The 15,525-nt window shown below is 37.7% G+C and overlaps 1 pseudogene; it reads right to left on the bottom strand.

The window, feature by feature from the left end:
• Positions 1-713: 713 nt before the first annotated feature.
• LOC126022813 (60S ribosomal protein L5-like) lies at positions 714-1,706 on the bottom strand (annotated as a pseudogene).
• Positions 1,707-15,525: the final 13,819 nt, after the last annotated feature.

Genomic DNA, 15,525 nt, shown 5'->3' with positions numbered 1-15,525 from the left:
TTATACTGGTCTGTTATATTGGCGGAATGGAGGGCAAAATGTGGTGGTTAGGAAACTCTCTGGGAATGTGGTGGAGGGAGGTCAACACTGATGGTGGGACTGACCTGATTTATTGTATGTCTGAAACCCAACTGTGAAGAACTTTGTACATCATAATGATTTCAATAAAAAATTTAAAAGTATCAATTCTTTGAAAGTCATTGAGTTTTCATCATATGTGATAATTTCTAATTTTGTTGGGAGAAGCTAACTTATATGTTCCTTGATGTTGTTCAGTAGAAACAAATCACTTAACTTGTGAGAAAATTTTGAAACGTTACAAAATCCTGTACAAGGGTTGGAGCAGTGGCACAGCAGTAGGGTGTTTGCCTAGCATACACTGACCTAGGATGGATCATGGTTCGATTCCCTAGCATCTCATATGATCCCCCAAGCCAGGAGGGATTTCTGAGTGCATAGCCAGGAGTAACCCTTGAGCATCACAAGGTATGGCCCAAGAGAACAAAACAAAACAAAAATTCTATATAACAACCAATCTTGATTAGTCTATATTAGTTACAAATAAACATTGATTAGTCTATTTTAAGTCTACATTGCCACATTTTTGGGTAAAAGTTATATATTATGATATTCTAAAAAGTGAAGTGGTGCTCATAATAATATAAATATAGATATGACTTGATGTATATTTAAGTTGGAGATTACTCAGTCTATTTTTTTTTTGCTTGGTCAATAAGTTTATTGTTGTCTTTGAAAAATCCCCATAAAAATCATGGTAATTTTTAGCTCTCGGCAGCCCTCTCCTGAGCTCTGAGGAAACTTGCTTTCTTTGGGCTACCCGATCTTCTGGGCAAGAGACATTTTGGGACGGTTCCACCTCTTCTTTTTAACTTCTCTCTTAGGCTTTTTCTCATAGACAGGGTTTTTCCTTATAGCTGCATGAGCTTTCTTATACATCTGCTCCATCATGTCTGGAGTGATGTTGTTCTTTATGTACTGAGAAAACTGTTTCTTGTAGGCATCTTCATCTTCTTCCATTAGGAAACGCTTATAGTCTGCCACATTCTGCCCCATAATATGTTTTCAATGTACTTCAGCACTGAATTCCTTACTTTCCGAATCATACTCAGGGAATCGTTTGGTACTGTGAGTGATAGATAAGCCTCCATCCACAGCTCCTTTCAGGGCACCAAAAACGTTGTTTCCAGTAGTAGTTCTGACAAGTCCTGCATCCAAATAGCAGGTGAAGGCTCCAGGTTTTCCATCAATGCTTTCCACGTTATATTCATCTCCAGTGACCTCCACTTGGCCTTCATAAATCTTGTCCATGCCAAATCTATTGAGAAGCCTGCGGGCCAGCAGCAGGCCAGTACAATAGGCTGCAGCATAGTTTGTCAGGCCAACCTTCACACCATACTTTGGAAGCTCATGAGCATATGCTGCACAAACTATCATATCTCCTTCTATACGGGCATAAGCAATCTGACAAATGATGTCTCTGTTGGTTACCTGGACTATCATCCTGTACTTGGGTGTACTGTATTTATTTTTATCCTGGATCACCAAATGTTTCCGAGCATAGTAATCCGTTTTGCCCTCTCGCCGTCTTCTAAATTTCACTTGGTATCTCTTGAAGTATGCCTTATTCTTGACGACTTTGACAAACCCCATCCTGTGGAAACAGAGACCAGCGTCCGCGCCTTGACACAGACCTACTCAGTCTATTATTAAGCTTGTCTTAGCCATTTTAAATTATCTTGAGATGATGCAATTTTGTATTTTTTTCCTTCAGTTTTTTAACCACATCTGTCTGACTCTTGGACTTTTGGAGTAACCCCTGGTGATGCTCTGGGAACTTAGATTTGAACCAGAGTTGGCTGTGTACACAGCCTAAATTCCTGTACTATAATCCTGTAACTGTAATTTTATGTATTTTATGTGATAGGATATGTGGATGTTTCTAGAACAAATTTTTACAATTCCATTTTATTGTTGAACATTGAGGTAAATCAACATATTATGGATTGGAATTCAAAAAAGGTAAGTGAAATTTAAAAGATAATATAAAGACTCCAAAGAAATAAAGTGCTTGAGGCCAGAGATATAGCATGGAGGTGGGGTGTTTGCCTTTCATGCAGAAGAACAGTGATTTGAATCCCAGTATGCCATATGGTCCTCCGATCCTGCCAGGAGCGATTTCTGAGTGTAGGGCCGGGAGTAGCCCCTGAGTGCTGCCGGGTGTGACCCAAAAACCAAAAAAAAAAAAAAAAAGAAGAAGAAGAAACAAAGGAAGAAAGAAAGAAAGAAAGAAAGAAAGACAGAAAGAAAGAAAGAAAGAGAGAGAAAGAGAGAAAGAGAGAAAGAGAGAAAGAAAGAAAGAAAGAAAGAAAGAAAGCAAGAAAGAAAGAAAGAAAGAGAGAAATAAAGGAAAGAAAAAAAGAAAGAGAAAAAGAAAGAAAGTGTTTTTATAGACTTCCCTAAGATAACATGCCCCCTTGAAGTTTTAGTGATTAAGAGCCATTCACTTGAAAAATACTGTGTGTATAATTATTTCCCTCAGTATATTATCATTATATTTATACAGAGAATAAAAACATTATTTCAAAAACTGCACATAAGTCCATATTTTAGGAGTATGTGGCAGAATTATCTTTCAAGAAGTTGTTTTTTGTTTGTTTGTTTGTTTTTGAATCAATAGTTTAGTGAGAATCTAATTTGATAAGTAAATCCTAGAGATGAGTTTGGAAGGGAATGGCTGCAACATATGAGTGCAACTCTATACTCCGATAATATAATAGCTAGTGCCATTCTTCTTTTGCATACTTTTGTAGGGATTTATGGTTGTATCCTGCCTGTTTGGGGTTAACATAAAGGAATACTCTAGCTCTATATAGGGAGATGTGGAGAAAGAGCCAAACTCATTCAAACAGACACTGTTTCCTGCAACATAACAGCTGGCTGGGGCCCAGGCAGGAGCCATTAGAGATCTTCCACTGAAAAAAAAGGTGTAATAATAGAGTTGACAAGCAAATTTAAGCACTGCTTTTCATCCCTGAACTTCTCTATTACTGAATCTTCAGTTGTGCTTTGAGGCATGAAGGGAAAATGAAGGTGGATGCGTTTTGGGGCAACATATTCCTACAGACAGTTGGGATGATGAGACAACTAGAAGTGATTAGGGAAATGTGTGAGTTGGCAGTTTGAAATGAAAGCTCAAACAACAAAGGATGTTGATATTTTATGAGTATTCTCCGAAATTTGCAAAACTCTGAATTTCCTGTGTCAGAGATTTCATTTACTTGTTTGGTGTTATAAATGTTAATTTACTACAGAATAAGAACGTTGAATCAGTATCATGTAGAAGACAATAATTAATAAGTATGTTTATTAATAAAATAACACAAGAAATCAAAGATAAAACAATGAAATAAAAGATAATTAAAAAAGTGAACAAGACCTTTCTCTAGGTGAATGATGCCACCCTGTCTGAAGTCATTTTCTCTATGTCCTCTTCTATTGATCATGCAGGAGAGATACAGGGTTTTGCAAAGATATTTTATAGACTGAATAAAATAGAGGAAGCATAAGGAGACTATAGAATGTCGAGTCATAGGAAGATTATGAGAATGAAGAGGTCCATATTAGTTATATCGATGTCCTTTTATACTTGTATCTCTTAAAACTACAGATCTGATCACATCACTCATCTACTTGGAAGAGTTGAATGGTACTTCATTACCTATTAAAACATTTTAGGACTTTTAAATATTTTTTCTGAGTCACAACCTGTAGTGTCCAGGGACTATTCCTTGTTTTGTGATCAGGTCAGATTGTACCTTTGAACTATGTGGTTCTGAAGATCAAACTCAGGCTTTACTTAAGCTATCTGCTAGGGTCCCAATAGAAAATTATTGACTTACTGAAACTGATTGAAATGATTCATATCAAACTTTTGTTTTTTTTTTCTTTTGCTATTTCTTTATTTTAGCACCCTCATTACAAACATGTTCGTAATTGGTTTCAATCATAAAATGTGTACCCCCTTCACCAGTGCAACTTTCTCACCACCAATGTTTCCCATTTACCTCCTCCCCCACTTCCTGAATGTCTTCCAGATAGGCATCCTATTTCTCTCTCTCACTATCATTGTCATGGTAGTTGTTAGTGTAGCTCACCCGTGCTGACATGCATGCTGTTGGTGAGGGAAGTAGGATCTGCCCTTCAAGCGAGGTCTGCTCACCTGCATTGATGTGTATTCCTCTGGCGCGGGGAAGAGGCTCCGTCTTCAGGGCAATGATGCAACTGGGCACTGCTGGGTCTCTTAACAGCATTAACTTGCGTGCCACTGGCTGGGATCATGCTCTGTCCGTTGGGGGCAGTGTCCTTTCACTCGCGTTGATGTGTGCTCTGCGTGCAAGGGAGGAGGCTCCACTCTGAGGTATGTACTTCTGGGTGCAGCTTGCATGTTGGGGCCTCATAGCGAACTTTTGAAGGCTAGCTTGTCACTCTGTTCGCTGCTTTATCTATAGCTGCATTTGAGAAGAGCACACTAGGCTGTGTTCAGGGATTACTCCTAATTATGCACTCAGAAATCACTCTTGGTCGGCTTACAAAACCATCTGGGGTGCTGGAGAACAAATAAGCTACCTACCTTACCTGTACCCTACCAGTTGTACTAGTATTCTAGTTCTACACTTGGCATTCTTGGTAGAATTTATTAATCTCTTTATTTTTAAACTACATTTATTCAAGATTTTTGAATGAAGATTTCTTTTACTCAATCTCTCCTAATAAACTCTTTTTGTTTATTTATTTTTTTGTCTTGTTTTTGGGTCACACCCGGCCACACTCAGAAGTTACTCCTGGTTCTATGCTCAGAAATCGCTCCTGGCAGGCTCAGAGGACCATATGGGATGCCGGAATTCGAACCACCGACCTTTTGCATGCAAGGCAAATGCCTTAACCTCCATGCTATCTCTCCGGCCCCAATCTCTCCTAATAAACTCTTTAAGTAGTATTTGAAATGCCATTTCTTTTATCAGCTGCCCAGACTAGATAAGATCTTCATATGCTCTCATGTTCTCTGTGCTTCCTCCATACTCTTCATCTGGAAAATATAAAATGGGTCTGGAATTATTACTGTAATTTTTTGCTCTATAAGATGCACCTCACCATAAGAAGCACATAGTTTTTAAATGAGTAAAACAAGAAAAAAAATATTCTAAAGCAAATGGTGCAACTAGAGACTCTTTCAGGAGACAGCAGCATGGAACAACCAGGCTGTGACGTCAAAGTATATTTACAATATGCCAGTGCACAGCTGGTTTAACACATTTGCTTAACGTTTATTTCTTTACATAAGGAAATAAAAAATTTTTGTTAAGTTAAAAAAGAATAAGGGGCCAGAGAGATAGCATGGAGGTAAGGCATTTGCCTTGCATGCAGAAGGTCAATGGTTTGAATCCTGGCATCCCATATAGTCCCCAGAGCCTGCCAGGAGCGATTTCTGAGCATAGAGCCAGAAATAACCCCTGAGTGCTGCTGGGTGTGACTCAATACCCCCCTCCCCCCAAAAAAAGTCTCGGCAGCAATCAAATAGTTTTAAATCTATATGTGATGGTAAAAGTGTATTAACCTGATTGCTCATGCTATGTGATATGTCTGTGCAATAAAGCGGGCATAATACTACAGGTGTCAAGTGGTTAGTATATGCTCTCCTCCTCTGCTCTGTAAGACATATAGACATTTCCCCCCATCTTTTTTTTTTTGGTGGGGAGAGTGAGTTTTATGGTATGAAAAATACAGCATGTTATTGGGAGATACAATAATAAAGGCAATAGACCAAAATTCTTATTGTCGCTTTTCTCTTGAGTTATGTCTTATATATTTAGAGGTAGTTTTGTAAAGATAAAGAACGCGCCTGTTTTTCTTACCACTTAATATTCTACTTTGTAGCATTGAAAATGTGATACTAAAGATACAGAGCAAATATTTAGCAAATTAATGAACGGTGAAACAAGTTAGAGATTCACTGGCTCTACATCTTGTGACCTAAAGCTATTAAAATAAATTAGTTGGTAGTTGTAGCATAATTAATAGCACAAAATGATTTATTCAATCTGGAAAGCTACACTCTTGCTAAGAATTATGGATGATACACAAAGGTAGTTAGGCAGATACACATCAGTTTTTCAAAGGCAAATATTGATTTTGAGTGTTTTAAGAGGATGTGATGTAGAAGGGCATAGAATGGATAAAAAAATAAAAGCACTACTGCTCCAGTGGCTTGTCAGAAACCTTGGCTGGCCTCCATAAAACACATATTGCAAGAAGTATTTTAAAGTAATATGATGTTGTTTGGTGGCAAGCTACAGTTGTTAACTGTTCAACTATTTTTTTTTAATAAATCTTTGAATCTACTGGCACAAAAGAACAGAATTAAGTGGAAAAACTGATTTAGCTTTTTAAAATGCATGCTTTTGCAGATTTGCTTCTCCCTTTCTAACATAGTAGAAGGACAGAAAATCCTATGGAGAAGATGTGTAAAAGCCCACCAAGCTTAATAAGTGAAACAAAAACAGAAGAGGGCTCAAATAGCACCAACCAGCCCAGTAAACCTCAGACTTTAGTGACACCATTATATGGATGTTTAATAAGATCAAATGAATAATAATACAAGCAATGAGAAAAGCCAGTATTTCAGAAGAATGAGTGCTGGAATGAAAAAACTATATGCAGAAATGAAGACTATGATAGGTGAATTTAAAATTTTAATAAAATGACTAGAACAATAATACATGGACTGGACATTTGTCTTGCACAAGGTCAACTGGATTCAATTTCTGGTACCCCCCATATAGTTCCCTGAGCCCAACCAGAGTAATGACTAAATGCAGAGCCAGATGAATGACTGAAAAATGAATGCTAGGTGTAGCCCAAACCCCCCCCCAAATGCAATATATTCTCTGAACATAAGATAAACAGCAGCTGAGCAAAAGATCAAGGAGCTCTGAGATGATGAAGGAAAGCTGGAAAAAACAACAGAAGTGAAAAAGTCTGATAAGAAATGACAACATATCAGAGAACTACAGGATGTGCTCAAGAAGAATATAAGAATCAAGTCCCAGAAAAATGGGAAGCAAATTTGATAAAGAAAAAATATTAAGAAATCACAAAGAGGAATGCCTAGACTTGAGGAATACAGGCATCAAAATCCAAGAGGCACAAAGGGCACTAGAGAAAATAGAACAACTAGGAAAACTTCAAGACTCATTGTCCTCAAAATGAAAAAGTCCAAGGATAGAGGCAGAATATTGAAAACTGCAATATTATTAAGAGATCTCATGAAATTCACTGCAGATCAATCATATGAGAGTATACGAGCCAGAATAGAATGAAGGAATACAGTTCAAAAATTCAATGAATTGGGGCCGGAGAGATAGCATGGAGGTAAGGCATTTGCCTTTCATGCAGAAGATCATTGGTTCGAATTCTGGCATCCCATATGGTCCCCCGAGCCTGCCAGGAGTGATTTCTGAGCGTGGAGGCAGGAGTAACCCCTGAGCACTGCCAGGTGTGACCCAAAATCAAAAAAAAAAATTCAATGAATTGATGGGGTGTGGGTGGAGTGAAAGCACAGCAGGTAGGGCGTTTGCCTTGCACAAGGTCAAGGTCAACCCAGGTTCTATCTCCCAGATCCCATATGATCCCTGGAGCCTGCCAGGAGTGATTTCAGAGTGCAGATCCAGGAGAAACTCGTGTGTGCCACTGGGTATGGTCCAAAACCAAAACCAAAGAAAAATAATTCGATGAATTAAGTACCTTACCAAAAATATTTTATCCAGCTAGATTATCATCCAGGTTTGATGTGTTCCGTCAAAACGTCCTTGAAACCAGTGTAAAGGATAATACCAGCTTCTCAGCATATTGTACTGAATATCGCATTCACTCGTTACTAATGGTCACCCTCCACTAAATTAAGGAAGGTGCTTCTAGCTTGCTAAGGGATTTTATATAATTTTTTTTACTAATAAATTAACTTCTCATTTATATTGAATGTGCTGTCCTAATAGTCATTTTAATATTCCCTTTCTTAGGATAAACACTTTGCAATTTTATAGGTCTATTCAGATTTTCCCCTTTAAATTTTCTTATTTTTTTTTAACTCTTTTTTTTTTTTTTTGTGTGTGTGTGTGTGTGTGGTTTTTTTTTTGGGTCACACCCGGCTATGCTCAGGCGTAACTCTGGCTCCATCCTCAGAAATTACTCCTGGCAGGCACAGGGGACCATATGGGACGCCAGGATTCGAACCGATGACCTTCTGCATGAAAGGCAAATGCCTTACCTCCATGCTATCTCTCCGGCCCCCTTTTTTTTAACTCTTAATAAGTTTACAGTCACAGGCTTTAATTTATGTAAGCCCTAAAATATATTATTAAAAAATTTTAAGTTTTATTAATGACAGTTAAGATTAACACCACAATGATATCAAGTACAAAAGTTAATGCAATACATTTTAGATACTAAAGTTGAAAACTTTAAGAGAGTAAGCATTATATTGTATAAAAGAAATTTAATTTATTTATTTTTTATATTTATTTTATTTTATTTTATTATCTTATTTTATTTTATTTCTTATTGCTTTTTGGACCACACCCTGTGACCTTCAGGGGTTACTCCTGGCTATGCAATCAGAAATTGCTCCTGACTTGAAGACCATATGGGACTTCGCGGGGATCAAACTGCGGTCTGTCCTAGGTTAGCTCATGCAAGGCAAACACCCTACTGCTTGTGCGACTGCTCTGGCCCCTAATTTCTTTATTTACATAGGATAAATCATTCCAATCATAACAAATTGAATTTTATTCATTTATTTTTTGATAAATGTATTTGCGCTTCCTCTAAGTTTTCTTGGAGTCAGTAATATAAAATAGTTTTACTGTGATTATTAAACAGGTAGACTGCATGGCAGGGGGACAGAAAGGGAGGAAACTAGTGGAGAGGAGGTCACACTGGTGGTGAAATTGATGTTGGAACACTGTATGCCTGAAACAACCATATTATGACTAATTTTGTAAATCAAGGTGTTTTTTAAACATCAGTTTAAAAATGTAGATATTAAGGAAAATTGGGTAAAATCCCATAATTGACACTTTTGCAAATAAAGGTGAGGAGACAAATATGTCAGAGTTACTCTTTTATTTATTTTTTTAGCAATAGATGAAAAATGAGGACAAAATGTTAAATCATGTTTGGAAGAAAATCATTCCTAAATGTGAAAGGAGAAGTTCTATGCTTCCCTGGAATTACCTGAAAAAATTAAAACAATTAAGAATTGGTTACTTGTCTTGCCTGTTTTTCTGTCTCAGAGTCCTAGGGTCAACAAAGATTCATCAGGATTCAAAGGGAGGTTTGGGAAGACTCTGCCATCTTGTGAGCAAATGAAGAGGTAGGCCAGTGGGATTGTGCTTAGCCTACTTTTACATCTGACTGTGTTATAATAAATGATATTTTCAACCAAGAATATGGTTTTCTAAAGTAATTATGAAATTTTGATGGACTGAAGGATAACATAGTGTGTAAATACTTGCCTTGCATAAGGCTGTCCTGGGTTTGATACCTAGCACTTTCTATGGCCAATCAAACCCATTAGGAGTAATTCTTTTGTGTGTGTGTGTGTGTGAAAAAGAAAAGTGTATTGGCACTACAGACAATGACTTGGGTTAGACAATTTAGTATGCCTAGAGCCTAGAGTTGGTCTTTTATTTTTTTAATATATTTTTTAAGTAACATGATCATATTTGGGTTACAGTCATAACCAGAACACCCCCCTTCACCAGTATAGCAGTACCCCCTTCCCCCTTCCCATCCCTCACCTGTATTCAAGACAGGCATTCTACTATAATTGTTTTTAAGTTCAGTAAGTTGTATTTTTTTCCTTAAAGAATAAAAGTAAAAAAAAGTAAAGGTGTGATAGTAGCAAGAGCTGTTGTTTGCATAGGTCCAAAAAAATGGGGAAAACGGAAAAAAATATCTTTGACCTGATTACTAAAAAGGCCTCACCTCAGTTTAATTCTTGAGTACAGACAGAACCAGAAGTAAGTTCTTAGCACATTTGATGTAATGTAACCTGCACCTCAACAACAACAGCAAAGCATTTTTATGAGAGCAAGTTCTTCTGGAAGATAGTATAATTACTATTACTACTTACTTTTATTAATGAAGCATTTCAGGTCCACACTATACATAAAGCCTCTGATTATACTAAGCCAGAACTTATTTCTTTCCCCTTCTCAATATCATTTACCAACATCTATATTAGTATATAAGCTATTTCTTAGACAGAATTTATATTCACCTCTCTTCCACAAGTATAATTTATTTCTGAGTTTTTGGGTCGATTAGGATTAGAGCAGGTAACAATACCTTTGAATTAGGTGATTCAAGAATAATGCAATAAAGTATTATTCAAAGGGGGACAGAGTGATAGCACAGTGGCAGGACATTTGCCTTGCACACTGCTGACCCAGGACAGACCTGGGTTTGTTCTCTGGCTTCCCATATGGTCCCCTGAGCTTGCCAGGAGTGATTTCTGAATGCAGAGACAGGAGTAAATTTTTGTTCAAATACAAAAAAAAAAAAAAAATCACAAAGACATTGGTTCAGAAAATACAATGAGGACTAATGCAGTGCCTATATAACACAATGAGAGTAAATCAATTTACTCTCAGAAAATGGGCTGTAGTAGGGTATCATTGTTCTCAGACAGTAGGTGCAGAGTGGAAAAGTTTAAGCTTCCAAATAAAAATCTAGAAAGTATAGTGTGGAGAGGTTTTCTTCACAAAAAATATGAACACATATATCCATGATGAATAAATTCTACAACTTAATTCTCCATTTGTACTTTCAGTGTGTTCTAGACAGATACAGACAGGGTGAAGAATACTGGAAAGTTATAAAGAACATAGAACAAAATAACAGTGCTATCTTTTTTCTCCAACTAGATCTTAATGTCTAGGAGAAACAGGGTTTGTATCTGCTTGATTTTCTGCTATATTTTTATACCTGGAAGAGTTTTTGGCTTGTGATTTATGCTCAGTATGTATCTCTCAAATAAAGAAATATCAGGGCCAAAGAGATAGCAGGGAGGTAAGGCATTTGCCTTGCATGCAGAAGGACAGTGGTTTGAATCCTGGCATCCCATATGGTCCCCCGAGCCTGCCAGGAGCGATTTCTGAGCTTAGAGCCAGGAAGTAACCCCTAAGCGCTGCCGGGTGTGACCCCAAAACAAAACAAAACAATACAAAAAAAAGAAGGAATATTAGTTGTTTTAAAGTGAGTTAAAAATGCAATTATTCCCATGTGAGATACTCTTTAATTTGATTATCTTATATGTTTACATGAATAATAAATGATTGATGATTGATAATCAATAATTATATTATAAAATATAGATGTAATAAATAATATATAATCTGTATGCACTTATAGGTTGTAGCTTCATGTGTGGTATATAAAATTATAAATTATTTTAAAGTTATTTTCCATTAGCTTTATATGAACCATATTTATTTTTTATATTAACCATATTTAGATATATTTTCTGCAGGGATATTTTATGTATATAATTCAAATAATTAAATCATCTTTATTTCATATATAGCTCATGTTTGTGAAGACATTATCTTCTTAAGTCTTACATTTTTCAATATAGAAATAATCATAGTATTAGATATGAACTACAACTTTTATGATACTAAACAGACAAGAATGAAACCCAAATACAATCATGTATGTAATAAAGTTGGTTAAATAAAAAAAAAAAAGCAACTGTTTTGAAAAGCCTTTTTGCTAGGTCAAAAAAAAAACACACACACACACAAGAAAAAGCAAAGTCAATGATTTATCTGAATGGACAAATGGGTCTTAATGTACTTATTCAAAGTGATTTAATCTGGCCTCTGGGAGGCTGTAAAATGGAGTGACTCAGTGAAGTGTCCTTTGCTGAGACAAATATGAGCTCTGGTGGAAGCATTCCTTTCACCACCCTGCCCCAGAGGCTGCACTGAGTTGATATGTGTTTTCTTTAGATATTGGGTCCTACAGTCTAGGAATTACAAAGACCTTGTCTCACCTTAGGGAGTCTCTAGGAAACCAGTGCCATCTGTCACTGTCAGAGAAACTTAAGACAACATGGCAGGTGTGACTGGAAAATAAGCAGATTTACAGTGCTCTGGCAGAATCTTGTGCACACATGTTGAGATTTGGTTCCTTAGATGACATTTCTTCTAAGGCAATTTGGCAATGATGACAGGTCTTCATCAAATTGAGGAAGGTCAGTTGTATAAAATCTCAAACAGTTTCTTTCCTCTCCAAAGGGTGTGGGCCCTGGAAGAAAATTTCACATTCCCTCTCTTGATAGCAGAGTCATCAAATAATTCTTTTGATCCAATGGAGACAGATTCTTAGAGAATGACCTTGTATTTTATTCACTTCTTTTGCCTCTGTCACAGACTTTATGTACCTAGAGAGATCACTCCATTAGTCTGGGTCTTGGAGTGAAAACAACTCTGGTGTAGAGTTAAATCCAACCCACAGTGGGCATGTGGATGATAAATAGCTGAGATTTGAGTCATTTGTTATTACACATAACGTAGTTAATTGATACAAGAAAATATGTCTCACTGCCACTGTTTTCTCACCCTGTAGCAGAAAATAGCTAGAGTTTTCTTGTAAGCTTGTAGGCTTGTGAGCCATGTAAGATTATAATGTAGTGGGGCTGAAGAAAATAAATGACTGACAGTAATGGAGAATTGAAAATGTGTTATGAATGTTTTGCTTATTGAGAAAAATTTGAACAGGTGACTTTTTAACAAGGGCATTATGTTTATTTTAGAGTCTGGTTCATGCTACTTCTTTTTCAGTTTCTTATATGATACATTGGAAGGGAGCTGTTGATGTATTTATGGGAATTAGTCAATGTACCTTTAAGGGTGATGACACTCTCTTGTAATGGCAGTTGGACTAGGACCCCCTGTAATAGCAGTTGGATTGAGACATATCCCCTATAACTGACAACTGTCCCCAAAATATAAAAAGGGGAGTGTATGTAAGGTGCTTGTCTACCATGCAGCTGACCCATGTTCAATATTCCACATCCCATATGGTCCCCCGAAACCAACAGGAGTGGTTCTTGAGTGCAGAGCCAGTTGTAACACCTGAGTACCTCCAGGTGTGTCCCTCCCCCAAAGAAAGGTAATAAAATGTTATGTATGAAAAGCTTTCAGCAACAGTACTGTAAATCACAGTGCCAACATTTATATATTTTAAAAAAAAAAGAATCTTAGAGAAACAGATTCGTGGGAAGCAAATGCCAGGGTGAAGTCATTGGTGTGGCAACATTTCAAGCTTGAAACTCAATCATGAAGAACTTTATAATTTTATGGTGATTATATAACAAAATAAAATTTGAAAAAAAAATAACAGAAAGTGATTCTATTCAGATATTGTTAGTTTTCTGAATATATATTTTTAAAAATCTATAGCACTTTACAGAGTCACAAAAGAGTCAAATAAGTAGGATTCTTATTCTGCCAGATAGTATCTGTTAGATACTTGAAAGGTTTTTTTGGGCTGGATAGAGCAAAGAGTAGAGAATATTCCTTGCAGTCTGCTGATCCAGGTTCAGTCCCTGGCATTCTATATTTCTCCGAGAACAGTCAAGAGTAAATCCTGAGTACATATCCAGTAGTAACTCTTGAGCATTACCAGGTGTGACCTCCGCCAAACAAAAATAAACAACAAAGATTTCTATGGAATATTAGTTTGGGAACCTCCGGCCTTTCAGCTCTTGAAGGGTCTCTTTCCCTCCTGGGAGCTGGGAATTTCTGCAGGCATGGGGTTTGGCTGGCGTCTGCCAGGCCAAAGGCCTTTTTAACCAGGCCTGGGAAGGGTGCGGGGCTTGGGTCACCCCAGCACCCTGCTACTTTCATCCTCTGGAACTCCAGGGCTTCCCCTGGCCACATGCCTGGGCAAGCCAGAAAAGGTTCTTTCTTCAGGAAGTCCCAGGCAATTTTCCTTACTAAACCTCTCCATTCTGAAACCCACGCAGAACATATAGACCAATATTTGGATATCATTGTTTTTAATCTTTTTGTCATATTTAGAATGCCACCCAGAAGCTCTTTTTATTCCTTTATTCCCTCACTCCCACCTACTAGTACCCCACATTTAACCATTTTTTTTAGTACTAATGATTTTTGTTTTGGCTAAGGTGGATTACATATCTCTCACAGTAATGTTTTGTGGGGAGTTTGAAGCTTCAGCAGGTAACACGGGGATGATATGGCTCCACACAGTAGGCATTTTGCCAAGCTTAGGGGAAGATGCAGCCCCCGCTGCCACCCACCACAGCCTTCTCTCCACTTCCTCCTTGTCCCCAAGGTTACCCCTGGCTGCCTGCTCAGGATCCCAGCAAGTGGGTTCTGGCAATGAGCAGTTTAAAGGAGATCCCTGGCTTCCCCGTTCCTGCAGGGGACGGGGAAAGGACGGGTGAACTTCTGGCTTTCAGCAATTAGGAAGCAAACACCTCTGGGGGAGTCGGAAGCTTCAGCAGGCAACATAGGGATGATATGGCTCCATTTGTTCTTCGCTTGGCAAAATCAAAGTGGTGTCTCAGAAACAACACCCTCCCTCTTGACTGTTTCTAAAACATAAAAGGGACACATATATCTCCTTTGTATATCTCAGCTGTATTCCCTTAATATCTATAACACTTTTTGAATATCCTCATATAGTGACAATTTTTGTCCACTGGTTTTGTTATTTGATTGTTTGCTTTTCCCCCTATGAGATTTGTTTTATAAGAAATACTGGTAGAAGAGTACCTCTGTATAGAATGCATGTTTGAACCAAGGTACGAGGAATGTTGGACTTTATTCGTCGGTCCCCAGATGCACCAACAATATCTTGTGGCTTTGTTTCTCTTTTACATAGGCACATTAAAATGGGAAAATAATACATATGCAAACAAGTTCTTATCTAATAGAGATGGGAACACAAATTTGGTAATGCAGTTAGGCCTTATACCCTGAACATTGGCATAATGATTTGGCATAGGCCTCAGAAGAATCGGCATCGTCCATACACACCTGAAAAAAGGATACCATCTATGGAAACAACCACAATTGTCTACACATTACCAGGATCCAAACTTCTACTAGGGAAGACTGCTCTGGCATTGACTTACTCCAAAGAGTGCTCTCAACACCCAGAGGACTCAGCAACAGCATGCTTGCAGGGCAGATCGCTCCACATTTAATGGTGTGCTGAAACTAGAGGATGCTCCACATCAGCCTGACTTCGATGAAAGAAATGCATAGAATCCAGAATCTTTAAATATAGGAACCTGATACCAACAAAAGCTAAAGTGTGAAAAAGTTTCACTGGGACCACGGAGAATGACTCGGGTTGGACTGACTGGTATGCCTGGAGCCCAGAGTCGGTCTTATGCCAATAAACCTCGGG

The sequence above is a fragment of the Suncus etruscus genome, chromosome 11 (genome assembly GCF_024139225.1).
Source record: "Suncus etruscus isolate mSunEtr1 chromosome 11, mSunEtr1.pri.cur, whole genome shotgun sequence".
Classification (NCBI taxonomy): domain Eukaryota; kingdom Metazoa; phylum Chordata; class Mammalia; order Eulipotyphla; family Soricidae; genus Suncus; species Suncus etruscus.
This window is presented reverse-complemented; position numbering and strand designations above follow the sequence as displayed.